Below are 19,741 nucleotides of genomic sequence, written 5' to 3'. Positions count from 1 at the left end.
GAGAGAGACAGAGAGGAAGGAGAGGGGGAGAGGTAGAGAAGCAGATGGGTGCTTCTCCTGTGTGCCCTGGCCAGCAATCGAACCCGGGACTTCTGCACACCAGGTCGACACTCTACCACTGAGCCAACCGGCCAGGGCCTATTTTCCTTTTACTTTTACCCATCTGAGTCTTTTATTTAAAGCAGGTTTCTTGGAAATGGCATCTAATTGGGTTTTGCCTTATTATCTGGTATGATGATCTTTCTCTTTTAATTGGAATGTTTAGGCTGCTTGCATTTAATGTGATTGCTGTCAAGTTCTGTTTAAATCTATCTTTGTGCTACTTGTTCTCTATTTATCCTGTATCTCCTTTCTTATGTTTTTGGGCCTTCGTTTGGATAACTTGGATATTTTGCATGATTGCATTTTTCTCTACGGATGGTTTATGGGTAATAATAACTCCTATTTTTTGCAGTTACAGTAAGATTTCTAGCACATATTTTTAATGTATCACAGCTTACCTTTAAAGAATATTATTCTACTTCATAATAGTTAGGGCAAGGACCTGACAACAATATTTGTTTATTTACACTTCCCATGCTTTGTGGAGTTTATGTATATAAACCCCATAACACAATGTTATTATTGTGGCTTTGAACAGCTAATTTTAAAAAGAGATATTTTAAGAAGTTCTTGACATTTACTCTCACACTTAAGCTTGCTGGTGCCCTCGGTCCCTCTGTGTCTGCCCGCACTCCTGTCTGGTGCAGTTTCCCTTCTGCCTCAGGAGCTTCCTGCCACGCGGCTCTGCGGGGGCGGCGTCTCTCCGCATTTGTTTGTCCCAACGATCTTTATTTTGCCTTCATTTTTGAAAAATATTTTCACTGGATGTAGAGTTCTAGGTTGATAGTTGTTTCCGTTCATCACTTTAAAGATGTCATATCATGACAAGCCAGCCTTGGGGCTCTGCTTCTCACAGCCTGCTCCACCATATGGGACCGTCCCTGTCCCTGCTGGGCACCCTACAGCCAGGGCCTGGCTGCTGGGTGAGAGGACACAGCCTCCTCCCTGGCTTTCCTGCCTCCTGCTAGATTCCCCCTGGCCACTGTGGATAGAACACACAGACCCACACAGCCACACAGAGCACACACACAGACACACCAACACAAACCAACATATACACAGACACACAGACAAACACAGACACAAATATATACACACAGACACAAACACACAAACCAACATACACACAGCCACACACACATGCATACATCCAGACACACTCAGACACACAGGCACACACCCAGACACCTAGACACACAAACATACACACAGACACACACACAGACATGCAGACACACAGAGACATACACAGACATACATATATACACACAGACATACACAGAGATACACACAGAGACACACACCTACAAAGAGACACACAGACACACATACACATATACATAAGACACATACAGACCCAGACTCATATACATATACAGAGACACATACAGACATATATACGCAGAGACACACAGACACATACAAACACATAGACCCACATACATATACACACAGATCCATACACACAAACATACAGAGACACACAAACACATATATACACAGATACACATATACACAGACCCACATAAATATACACATAAACATACACAAAAATGTACACAGATTCACATACCTACAAACACAGAAACAACACAGACACACATATACACACAAAGACACACATACACACACACTCAGACACACACAGAATTCTCAGAGGCAGTGCTTCCTCCATCATATCAAAACTCTCTGGGGTGGTGCAGTGCCCTTCCCTACTACTGCTGAGAATGTTCTCCTCCAACTACTGTTCCCCACGCACAGCGCTTTGTACGATCACGCAGGGACCACTCAAATCCTGCTCGCTATTGTTGGGGTTCCATGCTGTGCCTCGCCTTGCACAGGACGCTGGATTCATAGGACAGACAACAGGGTTATCTTCTTTTAATGTCCTCTTCTGCTTCCACAAAGAATTTGCAAAACATTTTGAAACGATCAATTTTTTCTTATATTGAGTCACATCAAATTTTTCATCTGCTCCTCTTTGAAGGAGATGTGTGTGTTTGTTTTTTCATTTTCGATGACACTTGTAAGACGTCGTTTCTCTTCCCTTAAAGGTAGTTCCCTCATTCCGAATTTTATTGTGTCCTGAAACTCAATCATCACATCTACCTCCATCACTGAAAGTATTTATTTGCACATTACCTTTTATTTTATCAGTCATTAGAAGGGAACAATCTGTAATTTATTTTTTGTTCCCAGAACAATAGCTGAGACATGAGACACAATCTTCTAAAAAGTATTGGTTGGTTGAATTAATGAATGGATGATGTCCTACATAATTATTTTGCTGCTGTCTCCTGAACCCTGGTATTAATTGAGGATAAATGGTGGTCAGTGTGGTTCAGAGTTTTGATTTTTAGCACTATCAGAATGACTTCTTGACATGCCTCATCAGCCTATTGTATGGAGTCCACAGAAAGGTGACAGCAATACATATACGTGGCGAAGTAAACCTGTGATCTCTGGGAAAATCCTTCAGTGTAATAAAGTACTCAGAGGGGCAGTTACTGGCTGCTTTTTGAAGATGTGTGCTGTTGGAAAAATTTATGAAAAATCTTCTAGATACTAGGTGGAAAAGTGACATGAAGTAGGTAGATTCTTGAGTGCACGAGACCAAGCCCTGACATAAACATGTTCAAAACGGGTTTGGAAACATAGCAGTGGTGTTGATCTTGGGAGAATTCAGACCCATTCATTTACTTCTCTGCAGACTGGCACCAGAAGGGTCAGTAAATTAGTCCATCTCTTCTTTTTTATTCCCTGGAGTCCAGAGATCACTAATTTGTCCAATTTAAAGATCTTGAAAGTTACCCTTAGGAGTGAACAGTAACACGCGGATTCTTGATACAGTCCACAGAGAATTTCATTTGCTTCTTTTATAAGCTGATGAACTCTCCACCCGCAATTTCCAGTGTTGGCATCACAGAAGCAACACAAAACGACTCGTATATTTGAAACTATTCGGAGAAGGAGAACATTGCTGAGTGCATGTTAGCAATGGACTCCTGGGAGAGGGCATTTTACTGGAGGTAAACAGGGATATTCAAAATGTTGTGTAATTTGCTTTGGGAGCTGTTTGTACCGAGGGAACCTTGGCAAGCAGTACCAACTATGGACTCCAACTTGACTTTATTTTTCAGAAAATGAATCGTCTTGCGTGTCAAGAGGACAACAGAGTTAGCACTGTAATTATATGTGACTTTCAGGGTCACATCTGTGCTGCAGATTTGGCTCGCAGTTGAGTGGACGCATTTTCTGGTCCTGGATCAGGGACAACACAGTCATGAGTTATGATGATGATGATGATGATGAGATCACACACGTATGCTCGGACACAAGCTCTGATGCCCTCCTACACACACTCCTCACCAACGGTACTAGAGGCTAAGCTGTGCTAGGTCTTGTCGGTTGTGTCTTACTTGTTTGTATTTTCTCCCAACAAGTGACTGAACTTCAGGAGTTATTTGTAGCTGGGGGTAGCTGGACCCACAAATTTAGAAACTTTTCAGGACAATGTGTGTTTTGATTTGAGGATCCAGATTTTCTTCCCTGTGCTTTGGTTTGTTACATTTTACCACTGCGTGCCAACAAGTCAGGTGGCATTTTATGTTGTCCTAGGACACATGCGGCTGACAGAAGCCTTCAGGTACGGTTTACCAGGTCATGGTGGGCTTCCCAGCATCGGAGGGCAGATCCGAGCCTCCCACAGGGCGGTCCCGGGAACACTGCCTGGTGGGTGCCGTCCTGGGCCTGGCGGCTTGCCCTTATCAGGCCGGATTCTCAATTACTGACCTTCGGGATGGAACGTAGCTCATGCCCACATAGGCATCACCCATGCAACTGTATTTTCAAATGTTTTTAAGACCAGAAATCCAGTTCCCCTTCCATCTGTTTCTGAGACAAAACAACATGGCCTCAACCTTCTTGATGTTTTGCAGAGTGATTGGAAGCACATTCTCTGGCATTGGAGAGCCCTACTCAGTGGGCTGAGGCTTCTTCGTGGAAGGCCTCTGTTTTCTCCCTAGTGATAAGCGGCTGTTCATGACATCTAAGTCATGAGGCTACTTTGAGGAGCATGCCCAGTGCCTCTCACAGTGTTTGGTGCCTTGTAAGCACTCAATAGACATAAGCTACCTTTATTGCCATTGAATTAATCATTTGCATAGGATTATGACAAGAAGGGCCCAAGCAATATCTGTGTCATCCAGCTACTCTCTGAGGAAGTGCTCAGGGGTGGTGAGGTACCGGGAAATGTCCTACTCCATGGAAGGCCAGGTAAATGTGAACTGCTGTGTTATGTGCACCCAATACAAGGAAAGGAGCCAGATATGGCTGAAGCTTTCACTAGGGCTTTATTTATTTATTTTTTAAAGCATGATAATATGAGAAAGCCAAGTCAAATAAAGAGCGTGATGAAATCAGCATTTTAATATCAGATTAGCAATTACATGGGATTATCCTGGAGTGATTTCCAGTTGACTTCCTCTGTCACCCAGAGCAGTGCGTTCTGTGTACACCGACACAAGCATCCACTTGCATGGAACATCAAGTCATTGATTTAGGAACAAAGACTCCCCGAGGGAGTTTCAAAACCTTTGCTCAGTCCCTGAGTGCTATTCGGTATTTTGTGTCCACGTCTGAGTCAGCAGAAATGTGTGTGTAATCATATAAAGCCTGAGCACTCCCCGGCTAGCCCGCGAAGCCACATATGGAGGCGGTGTGAGTTACTTACTCTGTCCTAGGTCTGGAACATGTCGCTACCACAAAGCTCCTTATCTGTGTAATCATCAGGGCCGATGGGAGTAGAAGCACAGCTGGGGCATGCAACCACAGTAGGGGGTCAGGACTGTGCAGTGGCTGGTGGCTCAGACACAGAGGCACTGCCTTCTGATTTCTGGGGAAGCAACAGTGTACTCCAGGCAGGGCAGCCTGTGGTGGCGGGAAGAATTCTAACTGTCCTTTTTTCACTAGCTTGTGGTGGGGGATCTGCAGCTAGCCACTTGGTTTCTTTGTATGCAGAAGAAGCACACACAGAGACCTACCTGTGTGCTTGCCGATCATCTTTGGAATGAGCATTAAAACAAGCAAGGTGGCTCACTCCACAGTCCTCGGATTGGAAGGGTCCAGCCAACAAGCCATTCCCACGAGGTGCCAAGGCTGTCCAGTCCCGCCGTGCCCACTAGAGTGTTGGAGGAAAGGAGATGTGGGCTGTTCTCGTCCCTTCGTGCTGCGAAGTGGCATTCCTGCACTGCAGGGCTACCTAGTTGGTGTGGAGCCCATGGTCCCTCTCAGTGACTCTCGGTTTGCTCAGGGCATTGAGGAGGGATGGGAGCCATTGTACACAATTGTAAAGAATTTGGGCTTTGGTCAGAGGTGGGCAAGTGTGTGAATCCCAATTCTGCTGTTTGCTGTTTTCTCACCTTAGGTAAGTTGAGAGAACTTTTTCAAATAGTCTGCTCATCTCTAACATGGGAAAAGAAATGGGACCTTCCTCATGGTATGGTTATGTGGGTCACAGACAATCCTTGGGATATTGCCTGGTTCAACGATAGCGGTTAGTAAACATAAGGTGATGCTATAGTCATGCGTTCAAAGGGCTAAGGGGGATACCACTTGAGACTATGAAACTATAGCCCAGACTTCCTCATGGGGTTCTGAAAAGCATTGGCCAGGAAGGCTCCTGAGCCCAGGCACACAGTGAGGTGTTGAGGCTAGTGGATGGTCAGTTAATGTCAGCATTGAGAGGTATTGTGGGAAATCTCCAATCCCGAAATAGTTGAATGCTATTTATTCCCACGGGTTGCTGTGAGATATAAGATCATATGGGTTCCCCAGAGTGCCAAACCCAATGCTTGGTATGTGGTGGGCACTCAAAGACATTGTCCTTCTTTCTCTTTTATTCCTCAGGTGTAGTTGGCTTGGGCCTGTAGCTCGGGTTTGTCTCAGGGTGGCCGGGGCCACTAAAGGGGCTGGCTGTATCTCAGGAGCTCACACAAGTGCCTGGGCTCACGGTGAGTTCCCCTGGGAAACTCCTGGGATACGGCACTGCTGATATGACCACTTGGGAGAGAGGGTCCTGTGAGGGGAAGGCAGTAAGATATATAAGAAAGAAACCAAGGAAAGGAAAGCCACTCGGAAACATTGCCTGCTCATCTTTGTTCCATCACTGACTGGCTTTGGGACCTGAGCATTTTACTGACAATCTCCCAAATTTTGTTTTTCTGCCATTAAGATGGAGGGACTGACTCATGCCATGGAATGTGTGGTGGTTGTAGAGAAACCAAATTTGAGAATGTGGCTTCCTGGGCGTGCATGGGAGATGGGAAAGAATGTAAATAAATGGAAGGCAGAAGGTATGTTGGTATTAACCTGGAGCCCTCAAGTAGGACAAAGGTAGATCTGCATTAAGGTGTCTGCAGTGAGTGGGGGGGGGCTGGGGGGAAGGGAGGGAAGAGGGACAAACATATGGTGACAGACAATGATTTAACTTTGGGTGATGGGCACACAACGCAATCTACAGTTCAAATGCTATAGAGATGTTTACCTGAAACCTTGGTACTCTTATTGACCAATGTCACTCCATTAAATTCAATTTTTAAATACGAGAAAGAGTCTTAATTCTTTAATAATGATTTAAAAAATGTTGTCTGAAGTGGTCCTGGATAATGTCAAACTCAAGTCCGTTCCTCTGGAAACCTTAAATGTCGACTCGCATATGGGCGTAAGCTGTGGAAAGCAGCTCAGCCAGGTGCCCTTCTCCATCGTCCCCTCAGATCCTCTGCCCCTGCCCCCAGCGCTGGAAGTAGTTGCCAAGATCTCAACATCTATAACTATCTCTGTTGGCGTTATCCAATAGAAATACAATATAAGCTCCTATGTGATTTTACACTTTCTGGTAAAAAGAAAAAAAGCAGGTTTGAGTAATTTTATTTAAATAAAATAAAGGTTTTTTTAAAAAAAACATTTATGCCAATGATGATCATTTCAACATATACTCAATATAAAAATTTTAATGGGATCTTTCACATTGTGTGTGTGTATGTGCTTTTTTTCCATACCAACTGTCTTTGAAATGCAGCATGTGCCTTTTGCTTTCTGCACTTGTCAGTTGGGACAAGCCAGATGTCAAGTGCTCCAGGGTTACATGTGGCTAGTAGCTACCATATGGTCGGCACAGGTGCCTGCCTTTCATGTGGCATTGAGGTGTGGCTCATATTTGAAGTGTTGATGTGAGTGCTCCAGATGGTTGTTAGGCGGTAGACTTCTCGAGGTCGGAATTCCGGCAGGATTCGTCTCTGATCCTTTCATAGGGCACAGTGCTGTGTTCCGCGTGTAATAGCTCCTCACTTAGTGGACTGAAGGAACTCATGTATTAACTGGGGAAAAAACAAATGAACGAATGAATAGGAGAAATTGAAACTGGGGAGAGCCAGTTTTTCCATCTGGTAAATGCCACTTTAATCAGGAATAGTCAGATGATCCCTTACAATTGGGCTTCTACTTCTTCATGCAACCAATTCCATCAAGTTCCTCTTTCGAGGAAGGCATGTGCTGAGTGCTGCAGGGCCCATTCTGTTAGAGAGAGATGCAGTTCTTGCTCTAGGCCAGTAGTAGTCAACCTGGTCCCTACCGCCCACTAGTGGGTATTCCAGCTTTCATGGTGAGCAGTAGCAGAGCAACCAAAGTATAAATAAAAAGATAGATTTAACTACAGTAAGTTGTTTTATAAAGATTTATTCTGCCAAACTTAGCAAAAATCTGGCATAAACTACTTGGTAAGTAATTATTATTATATGCTTTAACTTGCTGTAATTCTGCTTTATAAATTTTATAAAGTAAAGTTACTTCCCTACTTTATAAATCACCATTACTGTGGAACTGGTGGGTGGTTAGAAAATTTTACTACAAACAAAGATGCAAAAGTGGGTGGTAGGTATAAAAAGGTTGACTACCCCTGCTCTAGACCTTCATTGCTGTCACCCCCTAGCTTAGAAAGATGTCACGGCGTTCTGTGTACTCACTTTGAAAAGCAGACACAACTTATCTTGATGTTCAGTACTCTAACATCTTGCACACCTAAAGAGTTAAATGCATTTGCCTAGAAATTTGCCATTTTAAATGATGCCAAGTAAAAGATTTTTTTTCTTTGTGTCCTGTCACTGTAGAGACAAAATAAATGAGGGAGCATTTTGAATTCACATTACTAATTTGCAATAAGGGATCCCTGAGGAACTTAAGGACTTAATACTATTTTCTGCTTCAGGGGAAACATTGACACTGAGTGCTATAAATACATCAAGATCTAATCCAATTCAATGGTGGGGGCATGCACATTCCCTGCGGGAGTTTCAAAATCCATGTTCTGGCCCTGAATACTTGGTTATGTCTTTGGACCTTTAGTCAGTAAAATGTGTTTACTTCTCTGATGCCTTTTCCTGAATTGGGAGTTCTCTGAGGGTCAGGAGTATCTATCTATCTATCTATCTATCTATCTATCTATCTATCTATCTATCTATCCATCCATCCATCCACCCACCCACCCATCCATCCACCCACCCATCCACCCACCCACTTATCTACCTATCTCACATCTACTCATCTATCTATTCAGTTGTGCACCTACCACAGTCCCTGGAATTTATTGGGAATTTAGCAAATACCTGTTGAGAGAATCATGCAGATTAAAATCCATAAGGACTTTCATTAGTGACCCATCCCGTGGAGCCTCTAGGAATTACCAGCTTTCACCAGAGAAGGAGGGCATGCAGATGACCAGGGTGCACTCTATCCTCTCTCGTATTCCTGACTAACCGTGCCCACAGACTTGCAGTGTCCGTCCCTACAATGTTTTCTGTTCCCTCACACCTTTCTCCCTTCACATGACTCACACTGTTACAACCCTTACCTATGAATCATTTTGAAACCACAGTCCTCTGAATCACTGATGGACCTTGGGTTACAAGGCAACACATTCATGAGGAAATGAGAGCACTTCTAGGAAACATCTCGGTGCCATGTGGCTCCTTTGATGAGGTTGCAGGTTACCAGCCTGAGTGCATCTAGAGGAAAGTGCAAGAATCCACTCTCTGTCTGTCCTTCGGGGACGGAGCAGGGCAGGAGTGGTTATAAGTACCAGCAGAGTTGATCGAGGCTGTTGTGTGCATGCGAACACACTGCCTTTCAAGTGTATTTCGAGCCCTTCATGCTTTGTATAATTCAGGGGCACGGTGTATGAGAGAGGTGAGTGTCTATACAGCAGCTCCTGAGTGGACATGGAACTGGTTTCCTTCTGTACCAGACATGTGCATGTCATCAGAGGCTGAGTTTCTGAGGTTTGTTTCTAGATGTAGAACCTGGTTGTCAAGGCTTCTTTGGCTAGAAGTCTCGCATTGTCCTATCTAACCATCTTAACATAGGTTATGTTTGTTTTCATAAACATCTTAGTGAAAGATCTGAGGCAGTTGGGGCTCCGTGAGGGAGAGATGTGCTGACTGATCTGAGAGTGTGTCCCCAGTTGTGAAATCAAAGGTTGTCTCATCTCCGTTGCCGGTTTGGTGCTCGATTGCCCACAGATGGGGGGCTTCCATGTTGAGTCCACCCCAAATGTGAAGGCACGCTAAGTCTTCTTGATATGTTATTACTTACCATGGGTATTTCAGCACTTTCATTTTTCACAGTGAGAAGAGAATTTGCTTTTAATTTTTCTTTTAAAAAATATGTCATGCATGAGCCAGTTCTTTGGAAACTTTTTCAATTTCCTCTGGGATTACAAAGCTTCTAAGGATCTCAACTTCCTCTTGGGCCAATTCAGTAAAATCATGCACATTGCCAGAGTCTTGAAAATTGGACCTCATCACTTCTAATCAAAAGCAACATTTTCATTCCACACACTCTGATCCAAACCCATGCTGTGGTTCTCATCCTACCTTGCCTCCAGCCCCATATTGTTTCTTCACCCGTAGAAACTTTCCTCTTTCAGTTACAAGCCCAGTTTCATTTTGAATGAGTCAATCACGCCTTCTGTAATAATTAAGAGACAAACAAATGCTGGGCGTCAGATCAAATTGAAGCTTGGCTTCTCCCAATGTAGGGCTGCTTCCACCAGCCTGCAGAGTGGTGGGAGTTTTTCAGTCCCCTGACTTGCTCCCCTCTCCTCCCACTTGCCCACGTGGTCCTGACTCCAGCAGAGTGGGGGAGGGGTGGGAGCAGGCGAGTCATGCACGCAGGTCACAGTGGCAGTCTGGCGCTGAGATGCTGGTTGGTCGAGGGAGCTGTTTAGGTCAAACTCTTGCCCTGGAGGTGCTTGGTGGGCTTCCAGAGATGTCCCTGCAGGGCCCCTGGTGCATCTCTCTTGACTCAGGTAGAATCTCATCTTCAACTGGTCACCCGACCTCTGTGGGTGAAATTGTGTCCCCCTCCTCCAAAAAAATAGGCTGAAGTCCCAACCCCTGACACTTATTTGGAAACAAGATCTCTGCATATATAATCTATTTAAAATGAGTTTCTTCAGATAGACCCTAATCTAACATGACTGATGTCCTTATGAGAGGGGAAGACAGACACACAGAGAGAACATCATGTGATGACAGAGGCAGAAATCAGAGTGAGGTCTCCCTAACTTCAGAATGGCAGGGGGACCGACAATCACCAGTGGGAGCTAGGAGAGGCAAGGGAGGATTCTACCTGCAGACACATTGACTGTGGACTCCTAGCCTCCTGCCCTGGGAGAGGATACATTTCGTTTTAAGTACTCAGTCTTGGGGGGGGGGGAGCTTTGTTCCAGTGGCCATAGGAAGGCAATACAGACCACATCTGAGATGACTCTATCATGACATTCTCACCGTGGGTGTCCCTGGGTCTCCAGAAATCATGCATCTTCAATCTGCCATTGGCAAGAAAGCAATAATTTTACAGCTTTGAGACTCGAGTTTGTTTTCAAGGGTGAATCGGGTGGCAGTCCCTACATGTACTGGACTGCAAGGGACACATTTCCCCATGTGGGCAGTAGGAGTACTACCAGGAGACCAATACCATTGAATGGCCACCCACTTCCGCTCTTCCATATCCCTTTTGGTACCAGGCTGCAGGGAAGAAACAGATGTGGCCAGATCTACACAGGGTGTTTGGCACCTCACTTTGGAGATTTGGAAGTATTTGTACCTGTTTTTGTTTGTTTGTTTTTTTAGTTTTTGCCATTTGGAACCTATACCAGTACTAACACAGAAATGCTTCATCTATCTGATTTAAGTGCAAATTAATTTCTACTAGATTTTCAAGTTGATATTAAATTGGTCAGAGTGTTTCTTTAATATATATGTAGATGATTGATATCATTACTCAGTAGAAACCAAATTTAAGCCACAATGAAATGCTATCATTTTTGCTTATCAGGTTGGCAACAAATATTTAAAATGAGCAAAAAATATCAAGTAAAGATGAGGATGTAGAAAAACTATTATTTAGTTCCTTTTTCAAAGGACTATAGATTGGTACAATCTTGTGGGATAGATTGGTACAAAGTTTAAATTTGGGGGGCATTTCCATTAATATTATTTCTATTAACCTAAAATGTAAATAGTGCATAACCCTGAAGGACCAGGATATCACTGCTAAGAATTATCCCTAAGAAATACTATATAGACTATATAAAGATATCCTTTTTTTCCACAGATGTTTTTGACTGCTTACTAAATGTCAGGCATGGTCTATGATATACATCAGTGATCAAAAGGAAAATCCTTACTCTTGTGGAACATACATTTTCAAGTGAATCTCAAATACCTGAGCAATTATTTTTAAATATTCTCAATTTTCATCTCTGGGTGTGATTTTACTTGGCTAGGAAGACATCTATAAATGATCAAAGCCAAAGATATTAATGATACTGATTTATTTTTGATAGAAATAAAATATTTTATAACTACCAGAAACATTTAGGATATCTTGATTAAAATCCAAAGATGAAAAATCTTATGTGATTTGTTTCAGATTCAGTGTGTTTTGTTTAATATGGTAGTTAAAAAAAATATATATCAAATCTTATCATAGAATATTTATTTCAATTAGTCAATTGTCTTATTTCATCTCATAGAATGATAAATATCATTTAATAGCTTAACATTAACATATATTCATTTAATATATTAACATCAAAAGATGTTCATTTAATATTTTCAATTCCTTATTAACGTTTTTGTATTTTTAATGAAAAATATATGTTATTTACTGGTGTTAATAGTTTTTAACTGTATATACCTTCCTCTTTTATTACCACATAGATAAATTTTGATCATGATGTATGTTAAATTACTCAAATTATTTCTGGTTTTTATAAATAATTCTTATTTAATTAATTCTCAAAGCCACACACCCAATTTGATGAATAAATGCCTATATTTATAATATTCCTCAAATAATGATTAACTTGTTTTAGTTACACAAACATTGCCTTTATTGCAAATTACGTAATAAGAAAAAACATTGATTAGTATTTTAATAACTTTTAAAATAGATATATTTATTAGATCAGATCTATGTCATAATCATCTTGACAGCTGTTTTTAGAAATCTAGGAAAGAATGGAGTAACAGTCTTAATCTTTTGAAAGAACTTGCATGGTTGTCATCATTAGACTCGGGAGAGGTTTTAGCGGGAAGACAAGGGCGCGTCCCTGCTGGAATGGCCGGGGCGGCCTGAGCCCTGCAGGGCAGCGGACGAGGCTGGACATGAGCTCCGGCACCACTGGAACTGAAGTTGGCGCAAGGCTGCGCTCCTTTCTGGTGACATTGCTGAGTGTCCCTTCCCTCCCGCAGGCCCCGCGCACAGACCCATTGTGAGGGTACAGAGGGGTAATATGTGGGATGTCCTGAGCACAGTGTGTGTCACAGAAGTCCTCAGCTGATCAGTGTTAATATAGTAGCAATGCTGCATCTTGGGAAGTAATTTCTCATAAGAGGGCATGACCCCTAGACCATTCTCATCCCCTTTCCGAATTCCCCACTCCTCTTCTTCCCTAACCCTTGCTCTCTCCCTCCCCCAGTGAGGTCACTCATTAAGAACGTAGGATCAGGGGCCATAATTGCTGAAGGGACAATGCAGGAAAATACCTCAACAGCACATTTAGGCCGTGTCCGGTTTTCTTCGATGACTGTCAGGGCCCCTCTATGATGCATAGTGCTCAACACCTCCTCCTTCCATCTTCTCTTCCACAAATGTTGGCTGAGTAGCTACATTCCTTGCCCTGAAGGAGGTTGTAGTGTGATCGGAGAGCAACATTATAATTTTGATGATGTGTCACTTTATAGACAGGGATCATGAGTACCAGGGGAACATGTGGCACATCATTTAACTCAGTCACGGTGACATCTGGAGCGCCTCCTGGAACTGATAACAAGTTAGCTGAATTTTGAGGAAAGAATAGAAGTTTTCCAGGTGGGTAGAGATGTCACCAGCTTAAATAGCTGCAAGCTACAGTTGTGGCATTCTGTGAGAACTTTGTGGGTTTGAGAACCCAAAGATGGAACAATGGCTAGTTTTTTTCTCTTGTTTTTACTAATCACGTTTCTCTCTTTGTTGCTGTATACTCTGTGATGTCCACAAAGAATTAGAGACCATTCTGTGATCACATAAATGGTTAAAATAGGCATAGTTGAGAAAAACTCTCTTTGGCTTAATACGATCAGTAAGTGTTTCACACACACCAAACTGGGGAAAAACCAGACCCTCCTATTACTGCTTCATTACTGTTCACTGAACAATTTATCCTCTGCCAATTCTGTTTTTCTTGAGAATAGCCTACTTGTGAAGCAATGGGTTTATCAAACTGCCATTATCTCATTGTAATGACTCACCATTCCAATCTCAGGACTTTGCATCCCCTTGAATGACTTCTGTTATTTATTTGTGGAAATTCCAGGGGTTGGGGGGGTGGAATTCCATTCTTATTTTTACTTTCAATTCATGATTAGTTGTTTAGTCATACTTCCTCTGCAGGTACATTCTGATCACTCTCTCTCTTCCAGGCATGGTGCCATGGACAAGAACACCCTGCTCTTAAGCAACTGACAGTCTAATCTGTGTGTTTAAGCAGAGGAGTTGGGATGGGGGCTGAAGCCGACCGGGATGGGTGGAGGGTGAGGATGCAGAGAGGTTAGAAGACAGTTACAATGCAGCTATCATGTGGGAGATAAGGAGGGATGAGCAGGGTGCTTTGAAGAGTACATAGACAAGAAAAACATCCTAGCTGAGATAGTTCACCTACAAGAAACTGAGGAATAAAAGGAAGAAGAAAAGATGCGATTGCAAAAAACTTTGATGTCTAGAATCTATGAAAGATTCACCGATAAACGGAACCCCAGAGGCAAGAGGGAGGTCTTGGATTGTGCAGTCTCATTCAATTCTCCAGACACTCTCAGATGCCTGAGAGACTGAAACACCCCAGACAAACCCAACAGAAAGACCACTCTGGTGTTAGCCCCAGTTTGTTGAATCATGAACAAACAGATGGTAGTGCTTGTAGATCCTTATGTTTGGGGGTGGTTTGTTACACAGTCATGACAATACAAACACCTGGGTTAGTTACCCATCTGAGCACAAGTTCTTTGACAAATCCAGTCCTCCATACTGTCCACCTGCAAAATCCCTTTCACAGGGGGTGTCACTCATTACAGTGAGCTCACAGCGTGGGGACAAGAAGACGTGCTTCCTAGCCTTTCCCCTTCAGCAAACGCCCTGTGACCCGAGACCTGGCATCCTCTGGAGTAGGGGACCTTCAGCACATGTGGAAGAGCTCCCTGCAAGCTGCAGTTTTCCTCTTGGTTTAAGTTAAGTAGAGTTTATTGTGTTCCAACAGACACACAGCGGTATCCCTACATGATTTAAACAATTGTGTTGTCTGTGTCGATGAGTTTTTGTTTGTCTTGTTTGTTTGTTCACTTGTTGCTTTTGGTTTTCCATCCCACATATGATTGAAATCATATGGTTCTTGACTTTTTCTGTCTGCTTATTTTGCTGAGCATGATTTTCTCAAGATCCACCATCTTGTCACTTATGGCAATATTTCATCCTTCCTTATGGCTGAGTAGTATTCCATTGTATGTATGTGCCACATTTTCTTTAGGGGTGTGAGGAGTTAGAGAAGGATAAAGGAGTCAACTACATGGTGACAGAAAGAGATCTGACTTTAGGTAGTAAACACACAATACAGTGTGCAGATGATGCATCATAGAATTGTATGTTTAAAACCTATATAATTTTATCTACCAATGTCCCCCCAACATATTTAATTTAAATAATTGGCAATGTATCCTCTGTATTGTCTAAGTAAAACAGATGCTATATCTGGTATTGTAGTCATAAAAAGAAGTGTTCTGTGCAATGGCTGGGGGGGGCAGAATCAGCATTCCTTCTGGGAGTGTGCAAGGTTTCGTGCCGAAGTGACCCTCCCCAAGCCTTGAGTATTTAGCACAGAGAATGAGACACAAAAGGCAAAACACAGTTCAGCTATTTTTTTTTTTATTAGCTAAATGTAACCTATGCTGAATCCAAATGATGACTCTGTAGCAATGAACTAGTTTGGCTTTGCAAAATCTTCGTAAAATACCTGCTCATATGATAATACTTGCTGTTCCCTCATCGAAATGCGAGACCAATATGATGGAATGCCATAATCTTCTTGTCACCACTAAACACTCGTATCATGTGGCTTTGACATCACATCGAGCTCTATTTATAAGGCTCATATATATAGTTCAATTTCTCTGGGAAAACCATTTTATGACATGCTGGATGTTATTTGGGGTGGTTTCTGATTTCTGACTTAAAACTCTCCCTAGGCAGCACCCTCAAGAGCATGGCCCCCTTTGTCCTTCTGACACCCGTCTAGTCAGACTTGTCACCAGCTCTCATGCTGGCCTCTGCTCCTCAATGTGGCTGTCAGAAGAAGTGATACAATCGCAGTGAAAATTCGTAGGTGCCGTTCAGGTCAGTGCAACACGGTTTTTTGCACACCTCGTCGGTTCTTACACTGACTTACAGAGGAGCTGTTCCAAGTTGTCATCACTCCTTCCAAGACACACGGCCGTCTTCCCTTCTTTTAGCAGATGACGGTATCAGGCAGAACCTGTCAAGGAAAGAGAGGCCACAGAGGGTATTTGGGCAGAGGAAGCTGGATACAGGCGATGGTTACAGAGGAATTGAAAAGCTAAAAAAGAAGAAAGGAAATTCAGAGATCATGGGGAGTTAAGATCTGCGAGACAGGGCTACCATCCCTTAGTGCTATGAAACAGAAGGAGAAACTTGGGGTATTGACTCCCTGTTGTTTTAAGAGGATGCCAATGCCTCACACGAGCTAGGTAGGCACTTACAAGAGCTTGTTCCCCTAGGATCTATAGTAGATCAAATTCCCCTGCAGGCCACAAGAGGAGAATCAAGTCCCGGCTCAGCCAGGCTGGGGTCTGCCAGTGTGCTGAAGGATAGTGGGGGACCGCACTGCAGAAGCCAATGAGCAACGTGCGCAGCCCGTGTGGAAGCGGAACTATCGGAAAGGAGCCTGCAGATACTGGATAACGGGCCGTTTGCCTGGAGGAGGGGATACTCAATGCAGCATTGAACTTCCTGGTAAGAGTTCTGAGAGACAGTGCTTGGTGCACACTCCCCCAGGTCCACTGACTTGCCGTTGCTCCTAGCCATCTCTTCCCCAAACTCTCTATCTTGTTTTCTACTTCTCTGTGAATTATAACAATAGACACACAAAAAAAATCATAAACAGGGAACTCTCAAAATAAGAAATTCTACTTCTTCTTTCTGTATTTATACCTTCCTTTTATTTATTTGGCTAATAAACAGTTTTTAAAAAGCAGTCTGTGAAGTAACTTCAGACACCTATCAAATGGACAAAGATCTAAAGGACTATGGGGAAAAAAAGAGAAAAAAGAAAAAAATTATCTGTGAAGATGTTGGGAATCAAGAACTTTCATGTATGGTTAATGGGATGTCAAAATGGCACAGTATTTTTGAGGGATATGTTGGCATAAAGTTTATGTTGCCATAAACTATCAAAATTGTAAATACATAGGCTTTTACTCCTGGCCTCAGTGGAATCATAGTGACTGCACTTTTTTTCTCCACAGCATTTGGCTACTTTTATATTTTTCTGTTAGATTTAAAGGAAAGAGCCTTATATGACAGATGCCATCCTTTGGTTTGTCATCTATATTACAAATATTTATTTTTATAATCTATACTTTGTTTCCTAATTTTATTTAAGATCAGAATGAGGGTAAGACATGTGAGAGGCGTAGGGTGAAAAATTTAGGAGGCTATGACTCTTGGAGACTGCTCCTGTGCTTACATGACCTGTGAGCGAACACCTCTCCAGGTAAGGTGCCAAGGGCTTCACCCTTGTGCTAAGCCTGTGGTTATGACATAGATATCCTGCTGTAAAAAGAAAATCAAGCAGCTCTCTGAAATATCTGTTTTCAGAGAGTGCAAAGCTTGCTGTCTAAGCAAGGGAAACAGATGAAATGAACCCTGTGATGCCTTGTTAGCACTTGGGGGATCACTGTATTGTGAGGAGATCCTCCCAAAGTATGTCAGTTTCACTGAGCAGAGGAAACAGAGACAAAAGTTGTGGTAGTTGAGGTGACAGGAAGTGGGATCCCTCCTGCTTTCTGCTTCTTCTTCAAGATTACTTTGATCATTAGGAGGCCTTTTGTGTTTCTGGATAAATTTTAGAATTTTTTTTTTTTCTGTGCAAAATGCCATTGTAACTTTGGAAGTGATTGCACTAAATCTGTGCATTGCTTTGGGTAGTATGGATATTTAACAATATAAATTCTTCTACTCCATGAACGTGGCATAGCTTTCCATTTTATGTCTTCTTCCAATTCTTTTGTTGTCATATAGTTTTTATTTTATTTCTTATTGAATGTATTGGGGTGACATGGGGTCATAAGTTTCAAGGGTACAGCTCAGTAAAACTCCATTTGCACACCATGCACCCTCTGCCCCAAGCACCATCTCTTTCTGTCCCCATCTCCTGCCCTCTGCCTCCCCGCCTACCCCGTTTCCCTCTGCCCAACACCACACTGTTGTCTGTGTCTCTGTATGATGTATATAAATTTTTTGGCTAATCCCTTCACAATCTTTAATCCACTTGTAGTTTGTAGTGTGCCAATCTTTTACCTCCTTGGTTAAATTTATTCCTGGTATTTTATTCTCTTTGATGCTACTGTAAATAGGATTATTTTCTTAATTTCTTTTTTGGATAGTTTATTGTTAATATATAGGAATGCAATGTATTTTTGTATATTTATTTAGTACTGTATACTGCAACTTTGCTGACTATCAGTTCTCAGAGTTTTGGAGTAAAGTCTTTAGAGTTTTCTATATATAAATTATGTCATCTGCATACAGAGATAATTTACTGCTTCCTTTCCAATTTGGATGACTTTTATTTTTATTTCTTGCCAAATCGCCCTGGCTAGGACTTCCAGTATTACACTGAGTAACAGTGGTGAGAGTGGGCAACTTTGTCTTTCTCATCTTAGAGGAAAAGCATGTAGCGTTGCACCATTGAGTATGATGCTAGCTGTGGGTTTGTCATATGTTGAAGTACATTCCTCGTATGCCTAACATGTTGAGAGTTTTAATTGTAAAATGTTGAATACTGTCATTCTTTTTCTGCATCTGCTGAATCATGATTTTTATCCTTTATTTCTGTTAGTGTGGTGAATCGTTTTTGCTGATGCTGATAAATTCCTACATCCCAGGAATAAATCTAGTTTGATTATAATGCATGATCCTTTTAATGTATCATTGAATTTCATTTGCTATTATTTGGTTGAGAATTTTGCATCATGTTTATCAGGGATATTTGCTTGTAATTTTCTTTCTTTGTCCTGTCCTTGTCTGGTTTTGGTATGAGAATAAAAATAGCCTTGTAAAATGAATTTTGAAGTGTATCCTGCTCTTCAATTTTTTGGAGGCATTTGAGAAGGACTGGCATTCCTTTTTCTTTCAGTGTTTGGTAGAATTCTCCAGTGAAGCCATCTGGTCCCAGGCTTTTCTTTATCGGGAAGTTTTAGATTACTGCTTCCATCTCTTTCCTTGCATTGATCTGCTTAGATATTTTATTTCTTCATGGTTCAGTCTTTATGGATTATATGTGTCTAGCAATTTATTTTTCTGGGTTATTCAATTTGTTGGCATATAATTTTTTGTAGTAGTTTCTTATGACCCTTGTATTTCTATAGTATCACTTGTAATGCCTTATCTTTCATTTATAATTCTGTTCAAGTCCTCTCTTTTTTTAAATTTAGCTTGTCAATTTTATCTTTTCAAAAAGATAAATTTTGTTGAACTTTAGTATTTTCTTAGTTTCTACTTCATTTATTTCTGCTCTGATGTTTATCATTTTCTTCCTTCTGCTAATGTTGGCTGTAATTTGTTCCTTTTTTTCTAGTTCCTTGAGGTGTAATGTTAGGTTATTTGAAATCTTTTTTCTCTTAATGTAAGAATGTATTGCTATAAGCTCTTTTTTTTAGATCTGCTTTTGTTTCATCTCATAAATTTGTATGTTATATTTCCATTTTTATTTGTTTCCAGAAACTTTGATTTTCGTTTTCATTTCTTATTTGAC

The sequence above is a fragment of the Saccopteryx bilineata genome, chromosome 1, assembly GCF_036850765.1.
Source record: "Saccopteryx bilineata isolate mSacBil1 chromosome 1, mSacBil1_pri_phased_curated, whole genome shotgun sequence".
Taxonomy (NCBI): domain Eukaryota; kingdom Metazoa; phylum Chordata; class Mammalia; order Chiroptera; family Emballonuridae; genus Saccopteryx; species Saccopteryx bilineata.
This window is presented reverse-complemented; position numbering follows the sequence as displayed.